This window comes from Mobula birostris, chromosome 23 (assembly GCF_030028105.1).
Source record: "Mobula birostris isolate sMobBir1 chromosome 23, sMobBir1.hap1, whole genome shotgun sequence".
NCBI classification, from domain to species: Eukaryota; Metazoa; Chordata; class Chondrichthyes; order Myliobatiformes; family Myliobatidae; genus Mobula; species Mobula birostris.
The window spans coordinates 48,930,510-48,939,447 of record NC_092392.1 but is presented as its reverse complement, the minus strand read 5'-3'; the positions used below and the strand labels follow the sequence as shown (position 1 = coordinate 48,939,447).

General features: G+C 43.7%; 1 protein-coding gene and 1 long non-coding RNA gene across 13 annotated transcripts in view; one reads left to right on the top strand and one right to left on the bottom strand.

Annotated features, from left to right (window-relative positions):
- Nucleotides 1-281: 281 nt before the first annotated feature.
- Nucleotides 282-8,938, bottom strand: part of LOC140186685 (uncharacterized) — a 57,395-nt gene continuing 48,738 nt past the window's right edge. The window contains exons 1-5 of one of the 3 annotated variants that reach the window (XR_011882914.1): nt 7,406-7,488; nt 6,815-6,974; nt 4,845-4,948; nt 2,108-3,841; nt 282-836 (exon numbers count right to left, since the gene is read on the bottom strand). This is a non-coding gene — a long non-coding RNA (uncharacterized lncRNA). Of the gene's footprint in view, nt 837-2,107; nt 3,842-4,844; nt 4,949-6,814; nt 6,975-7,405; nt 7,489-8,938 lie in introns of those variants that run through there. The other 2 variants (XR_011882916.1, XR_011882915.1) reach the window with 2 other exon arrangements.
- The window catches only part of eps8a (EGFR pathway substrate 8a, signaling adaptor), a 234,716-nt gene continuing 232,850 nt past the window's right edge, over nt 7,073-8,938 (top strand). For all 10 annotated transcript variants that reach the window (XM_072241155.1, XM_072241157.1, XM_072241154.1 and 7 more), the window contains exon 1: nt 7,073-7,193. The gene's annotated coding sequence lies outside the window, so the exon portion shown is untranslated. The remainder of the gene's footprint in view (nt 7,194-8,938) is intronic.

Genomic DNA, 8,938 nt, shown 5'->3' with positions numbered 1-8,938 from the left:
CATACGGATCAGATACTGGATGCTCAACTGAAGAACACACCCGAGTCGACTGCATCCAAGAAGATGGACATATTACACTCAACAGACTTACCTCTCAGTGATGATCATATCACTGACAGCAACGTGACACAGGAAACAAAGTGTTATCTTAGACAAGACACTTACCAAGCCTGATGCCACTTCACCGGTCCTGAAAGATGCCACCCAAAAAACCTGTAGAACTGTGCAGTTAGATATGGACTGTTACTGTGAAAGCATGTTTATTTGGAATATGGGTTTATTTAGATTTAGATTATGAAGGCACACAGTCCTCTTTTACTGTCATTTAGTAATGCATGCATTAAGAAATGATACAATATTTCCTCCGGTGTGATATCACAAAACACAGGACAGACCAAGACTGAAAAAAACTAACAAAACCACATTATTATAACATATAGTTACAACAGTGCAACAATTCTATAACTTGATGAAGAAGTCCATGAGCACAGTAAAAGTTCAAAGTCTCTCAAATGTCCCACATCTCACACAGACGGGAGAAGGAAGAAAAACTCTCCCTGCCATACCCGACCACGGTCCGACTCTGAGTCATCCGAAAACTTTGAGCTCTGATCAGCTCTCCGACACAGAGTACTGAGCACCATCTCTATCCGAGTGATTTGACCTCCATCTCGGTTGCCAACAGCAGGCAAAGCTGGGGATTTTGAGGCCTTCCCTCCGAAAGATTCCGGACCACACAGTAACGACAGCAGCGAACGAGCGTTTCAGAAATTTTTTCCAGATGTTCCCCTGTGCTTTCATGTTTGTCTCCATCAAATCAGAATTGTCCACGGCCCCTATTTAATGGATACAATATTATTTTTCACCAGAGGGCTGCGCACGCACGGCGCGCTGCTTTCTCTCCTCCCGCTGTTCTTATGAAAGAGAAATTGAATGTTTTGTACATAGACAGCTGTATGTTGCATTAATCTAAAGGGGGATGAAGTGTAATGTATGCATCTATTACTTTTAGAGCAATGTCTCCCCTTAGCACCACATATTGATCTGTTGTTGGCACATGCACTGTTGTCTACGCGTATGCATTGTTCTCCCTCTCTCGTTGCAATGTGAATACACCAGTTAAAGCCATCTCCTGCATACTGCTTTTATTTAATATATATGTAATTGTGCAGACACAACAAGTTCCACTCTCCCAATCTTGGAAGTCTGGGTCCAGTGGTACGAGTAGCTGTCACAAACTAGGGTCTTCCTTGGTTATAGTGTGTGATCATAACTTTCTCTGTGCCTTGTCATTCCCTCTGCTCTCCACAATAGCCTTCCTGGCTGTTGGATCTCACTGTTGATCTCATCTGTCCAGTCCACCAGGTATGGCTTCATAGTCATGTCCCTATCTCACCGGGATATGAGGTCTGCTGGCTCTCCTCACCTGGTTTAGACCACCTGTCAAAGTGGTGTACTGGGGTGTGGTTACTGTCGCATGCAAATAGCTACTTGGAGCCACATGTGAGAGCTGAGTGTCCATCTAGCAGAGCCCAAAGTTGACTGAGCTGCCCTAGAATGGACACGGCAAGCCCCTTACCAGAGCTGCTACCCCTTCCTGGACATAAACTATTCTCCCCATCCGGGGTATAAAGTATTCAGTATAATGCATTCAAGCTGGCTCAGACAACCAATTCTGTTAGTCCCATTACAGTTTTCCTTAACACCTTGCATCTCTGTAACTTATTCTCTTTTACACATGCTCATTAGTTTCCCGTTGATCTTTTTGCCTTTAACCAGCAGCAAAGGGTAAAATACATACATTTGCCAATCCAGCATGTATCTGTGGTGTGGCAGTTAACTCACAGTTTCAGAGGCAGGGTCTGTGTAAATAGCATCCTTGGTCAAGTTTGAACCCAGTCCCTTGAGGTGTGAGACATCAGCACTAGTTATTAAGCAACTGTGCCATGTTGCCTTAAAACTATTACAGTTAATTTATCTTCCATGCCCAGAAGATTACCTCGGATGTACTCCAGGGTTTCATTCCTGGTCTATTGCACTTTCTGAACTATTGTTTTACAGTGGGATTAATAACAAAAACTATGGATCAGGTTTCTTGCATGCTTACCTTTACACCTCATTGTCTTCCCATCCCCATGGCTGCTGCCGTTCTTCATTTGTCTGACTGACATTAAGGAATGGATTAATCACAATTTGTTCAGCAAAGTATCAGCAGAACCAAAGCCATCCTCTTCAGCTTCTTCAAACAATCATATTTCTCCAGGCATACATGTGCCAACTTCTTTCTTGACAGTTTGGGTTCGGTCTAAAAATCCAGAGTCTTTGAAAACTATTTGATCTTTAATTCACCTTTACCTGCTCTATTTGATTTGTTCTTCCATTTCCAAAACATCAGCTGCCATTTCAACATTTTTCAAATTCTACCGAGACGGGAGAAATTTCAGCACAAGTTTAGAACAGGAGAAACTAGGGTGTTTTCCTTGAGAGAAAATAAGTTTGAGGGCAGATTTGCTTGAGGTATATAAAAGTATCACTGGTTTAGAGATAGGGTGAATCGGGGAATAGTTCATGAATATTCCAGTGATATATGTACTGTATTTCTGTGTAGACCCATTTTAGCAGCTGTTTTATCGATTAGCGACATTTTTTAAATTTTGGTTTGCTCTCCAGTTGTCTCCCCCATCCCAAGCATGTGCTGGCAGGTTAATGCACGGAACTTTTTGTCATGCGGATGTGATTCCGATCTGGAATTCACTGTCAAAAAGGTTCATGATTCAGGATTTTTTTATTGACATTTGGCAGGACGCAAGTGTGAAGGAGAATGAAATAATTGTTACTCCGAATCTGATGCAGCATAAAAAAATTGCAATAAGCACAAAGAACACAATAAAATAAATACATGAGATTAGTTTATGTACATTGACTGATTGTATATAAATAAAGTGACGCTTGGTACAGGAGTATCTGTACATAAGGATACTCTGACGGGAAATGATAAAGTAGGGGAGGTGAGAATTGCGGTGGGGTGGGTTAATGGGTGGAGGTCTTGATCACTGATAGCTTGGGGAAGCAACTGTACTAAGGGTGGCAAAGTGGAAAGTATCATGGATTTCACGAGAGAATTTGAAAAGTATTTCAAATGAGACAAGTTGCAAAGCACTGAGTAAAATAGCAGGGGAATGTGACTGACAAGATCGCCCTATAAGGAGCAGGCAGATGCAATGAGATGAATGGCCATTTTCTTAAGGCATGACTACATGACGATTCTATAACAGTGATTCTATTTGTCTTTCACAGAGATTTTATTTTCCATTTCAGTAGCACTCTGGTCAGCAAGTCTGAACTTTCACGCACCAAAAAATTCAACTGGAAAGCTGCAGCCCAAGTCGGTGATCACTCTGTCTCTTGTCAGACTTTGCTGACTCCTTCTATCTTGACTTTTTGATGTTTATTCCCTCACTCCACCCCAGCAACAGTCCAACTGCTTCTTCTTCACATACCCTCAGGCATACATACGTATATAGAATGACCATCAACTTATTCTCTGTCCTCCCTGCTCCATCAGCTGTGCTTCTGCAGTTCATCATTACAAAATGGCTACACTTCAAATGGACATCATTGGCTGTACTCTCCCTTCGGTTGTTCTGAGGTCTTGAATACATTTAATTTTTCCTTTAATCTGAGATTGCCTTGAAGATTTACTTCCCTTAAAGTCTCCATTCTGCCATAATGCTCTCCTTCCAAGATACATTGAAACTCTGATAATCTGGACCTTTGGTGGAACTGGACAAGCAGAATCTTTGGATTGAAAATCACAAAAATGACCGCAGATGATGGAAACCTGAAACAAAAACCAGAAATGCTGGAAAGACACATTAGATCAGGCTGTATCTGTAGGAAGGGAAATAGAACAAACACTTTAGATTGAAAACTCTTCATCACAGAGAAGGAGACTAAACAAGGTCATTGAGCTGCAGAATGGATACACAGGAAAGAATGCAGATCCTGGAAATCTTGGCATTTGTGTGCCTGATCTGACCCTTCAGCCCTAATGAAGGGTCTTGGCCTGTTCATTTCCCTCTATAAATACTGCCTGACCTGTTGAGTTCTCTCAGTATTTTTGCGTGTCGCATTGGGCTGTGGAGATGGTGGGGGAGAAAATATCACTGGTAGGGAAAAACCAGGTGACCATGGGGATAAACTGAAAACAAGCTTATCTGGTCAATAAGTGAGGTGAAAGGACAAACTCTGAATCACCTGCAGTTGCAAAGAAAAGTGACTTAAAGGAGTTGCGGGGGCGGGGGGGGGATGCAGTTAGTAGAAATAGAAGAGTAGACCAGAGAGCTGCAAAAGGAGTGGTACCTGCAAAGTGCTGAAAGGGGAGGAGAGAAGATGAATCCTATGGTGGCTTCTTTGAAGCTGGTGCAGCTTGAGGAGAATGACATGTTACTGGTGGTGAAGGGGGTCAACATGAGGACCAGGAGAACTCTATCCTTGTTCTGTTGTGCAGGAGCATGGAAAATGGATGAGATGAGGTCAAAGGCAATGGTAGAGGGGAAGCCATTGTTCAGGAGGAGAAAGGCATTTCAGAAACATCCTCAGACATTGAGGAACTGGTAGAATGGAACAGGTCTCTTGCAGGAGGCAGTGTGAGATGAAGAGTAATTGAGGTAATTGTTGGAGCTGGTAGGCTTCCTGATAAGAAAGGGAAGAATCAGAGATTGACCACATGAAGGTGGCTAATATCCCTTTCGTCTGGAGGGGGTGAGTGGAGTTGAAGAAGTTGAAAGTTCAAGGTAAATTTATTATCAAAGTACAAATATTGTATGTCACTATATACAAACCTGAGATTCACTTCCTTGCAGGCATTCACTGTAGTACGAAGAAATGCAACAGGATCGAGGAAAAAACTACGCACAAAGACTGACAATGTGCAAAAGAAGACAAACTGTGCAAAAAGAAAAAATGATAATAATTAAATACATAAATAATACTAAGAACAGTACTATTTGTACTGAGAACAAGTTCAGCCAGGAAAATTAGTGTGCTTGTGGAGGGGAACTCATTGGACCTCTGCTCTAGGAAGAAGCAAGGACCCCCTCAGATCATTCTGATGTGGGATGGAGGTGTAAGGGGATGGTACATTCATGGTAAAGATGAACCTGTTGGTACCAGGGAACAGAATAGTGGAGGGCATCAGGGGTTTTATGAATACAAGTGGGTAGGTACTGCACCAGGTGAGAAAGGACAGAATTACAGTAGGATTTTTTGAATCATTAGATTTTATTCCTATTAATGCCCAAAACACATGCATATTTCTCTGTTTTTATATCTTACACTGTAGCATGATAATTTTTTTCAATGAGCCCAGGAGAGTTTAAGGAAACCAGGAAATACGTAAAGATTCCGGACCCAGCTTTAGTTACAAACCTATCCAAGTTCCTGACCCAAGTTATTCAGAACCCCAACCGCAGCTTCAGCTGCACCTGTGCACAATCTGGACCCCACTTTGGAGACCTGGATCTCACTACAGGGCCTAGTTATACTCTGGATCCTGAGCTCATATTCCAGACTAATAAGTGAGGCAGATGCTGGGTCATCAGTATTTCCAAACAATCAGATGCCACATTATCAAAGTTTTACTGGAGTTATCTTTGACCTTGTCTTTGCCTGGTTCTCAGCTACTTTCTTTCCTTCCTCATACTTGCTGGCCACTCATTTTGATTGTATGTGGAAAGGTCTGAGGGTCTCTCTGAAACTGCCAACAGGCAACTTAGCTTGAAATGTGAGAGGGCATGTCTAGAACCTCTTAGAAGTGTTAAAATGGTGGGCTTCACAACTGGCTCTCTGATCTGGCTGGAAATCAAAAGTGTAAACTTGCAAAATGTTGGAAAACTGAAATTAAAAAGAACCCAGAAAATGCTGGATACACTCAGCAGGTCAGGCAATGTTGAAAGATGCACTGTTGAAATTATCCTGACTTGGATACATCCTATCTGTAGCCTCTTGCAATCCTGTGCAGCAATTCTAATGCACAGAAATACAGGAGGCTGTAAAGAGTGATGGACACAGTCCAGTCCATCACAGACGCACCCCTCCCCACCATTGACAGCATCTACAGGAGGTGCCGTCATTAAGAGATGGCATCTATCATCAAGGATTCTCACCGTTCAGGTCATGTCTTCTTGCATTACAGTGGATTTATCTCTGATTGTGCCTTTCTTTTACATTGAGGTTTTGTTTTTACAGTCTTTTGTTCCCTCTCCCGTCACTGTCCTGTATGCACAATTTATGTACATTTTATATTCTGTGTGTTGTCTATGTCTCGCAGGTACATTGAAAAAATCTCGCTTGCAGCTATAACGGCAATACATGTGCACATAATAATCCTGCTTAGAGAAGCGGAGTTAATATTTCAGGTCCGTCAGAAACCGTGATAGAGACAAGACAGGTTAGTTTTTAGTGAAGATGGAGCTGGGAACTGGGAGTGAGTAGAAGAAAGGAAATATCACTGGGAGGGTGCGATCAAATTAGTTCATGTTTGTTATCTGAATCCTGATGTAGTGTCTCGACCTAAAACATCTCCACAGAGTTGGATCTGCTCAGTTGCTCCAGCATTTTGCGCATGTTTCTTTGGATTTCCACCATCTTCAGAATCTTTTATGCTTATAATGTGTTTTATGTGTCTGTATTTTGCGTTGCAAATTGCAGCGCTGTAGGACATGCTCCACAAGCTAAGTAATACAATGAGTGTCTTTCGTACCGCAGCAGAAGTGTCTTCTGTAGCCAAGCATCCCGTAAAAGCAGCACTTACCAACCAACCGTGCTAGGAAGGGCAGAGGTGTATCGGAACAGCACCCCCTGCAATTTCGCCTTCAGATCGGACACCACGCCGGCCTTCATCCACGGCAGCATGGAGGAGCCGCCGAAACGGACCGGTGAGTGACCCCTCTGCCCTGGAGTTGCCTCCTGCCCTGCGGGTCGAGGTACACGAGAGATGAGAGCCCCGACAGTAGGTGGCGCCCGGGAGGCGCGCGCTTGCGGCGCGGACGCTGGTGGCGGGCGGGCGCGCGCACTGGCTCGCGGCGGCGGCGGTGGCGGCGGCGACTGGGAGGTGAGAGCGGCACCGGCACCGGCACCGGCACCGGCCGCCAGCTACCGGCCCGAGGGAAGGGCACGGATCGGCCGCTGAGGTGAGCAGGCGAGGACGGGAGGGTGGGAACCGGTTGCTGGTCTCGGCTCAGATTCCGCGGCCGCTTTGCAAGAGGGGTTTTCAAGTAGTGGGATTGGGATCCCAGCACCACCCAACATCTCCTTCCATCTGACCACCCCCGCTCCAACTCTCCCAACCCCTCCGCCTCTCATTCCCCATTCAACCAACTTTCCCAGCCTCCATCCCCGATACCTCTCCTTTCCAGTGCCGCCTCCTCCCCCGATCGCCCCTCGCCTCTCCAGTGCCTCCTTTTCTCTCGATCTCTCTCCGTTCCCTCGATCTCCTCCCTCCGTCTCTCTCCGTTCCCTCCTCCATCTCCTCGTTCTCTCCCCTCCCTCTTCTCTCTCCACGATCCCCACCTCCTCCCTATTTCTTCTTTTCCGATACTCTCCCTCACCCTCTCCCCATATTCCTCTCCTCATCCATCTCCCACCCTTCTCTATCAGTCCTTCATTCCAAATATCCCCCTTTTTAATCTATCTCCCTCCTCATCTCCATGATCCTCCTTTCCCAGATACCCCTCCTGCTCAGTCCTATTCCATCTGATTCCCGTTCCCTTTCCTCAATTCCTCTTACCCATTCCTACTTGCCGATCTTGGTGTTCCTCCCTCAGCCACCTCCTGCCTCCTTTCCACCTCCCAACCCTGTCTGGCTCCATCATTCCCCATTCCTTCCACCCTTGCATCTCATCTCCCAATTAGACCAGGTTCCCCTATCCTCTCACCTTTGGGATTCTGGCCAGTAAACTAGCCATGAAATTTTCTGAATCTTTTGGTTGCACTGAGCTGTATCAGATTAGCTTGATTATTCTTTTTATGCAATCCTTGCCATTAAAAAAAATCCTGTCCTTGCTTTTGTGCATCACAATGTAGGAAAATATAGTTGCTATTATCGTTCTTCCTCGAATATTGTATTATTGTGTATTGGGAATGTGGGCGTGTATTTACAAGTAATGCAGTTGCCTTAATCTGGATTAAATAAATAATAATAGCTCAATTTTTTAAAGAAATCTTATTTTTGGCATCCTTTTCATTGAGGTTCGTCTTTGCTAAATAGATATTTAATATCTCCCTGTATTATTTTAAGAACATAAATTACATGGGAATTGGGTTTTACACTTGCTTTAATTTCTGTTAGGTTTTCTTCTATTGCTTGACAGTTGTCAGTGAGTTACTATAATCAGCTAATACAAGGTACTCTGAAGTGCAGAAAACTGTTTTCAGAATAACATTAAATTAGCCTGAACTTTATTACTGGCTGGATTTTCTCAATGTAATTGCAGATGATTGAAAATAGCTTGAATCCAGGGAGGTTGTTTATCACCTCTGGATATAATGTGTTGCTTTCATTTTCTTTCTGTAAATGCTGATTAAAAGAGATGATGCTTCATGTATTACCTTGCATTGCGTCTTTGTAAGAGGGGATCTAAATTTGGAATAGAAATCAGTGTTTTGGAAAGATCTGACTGGTAAGGAGACTTGAGTGTTAGTAATTTAACTGCAGGAATTTGTTTTCAATCTGAAACTTCATAATCCCCATTCTTCTGAGAATCAGTTCTATGCTGGAAGGAAAACAAAGGCTTGAATTTATTTTTCATACCTCTCAACCACAGGATGCCTGCAACATACCCTGTAGCCTTTGGAAATAATTATGAAGTGTCGTCAGTGCTGTGATGTAGCAAATACTGCAGTCAATTTGTATCGCACAGGTTCTCACAAATGTGAT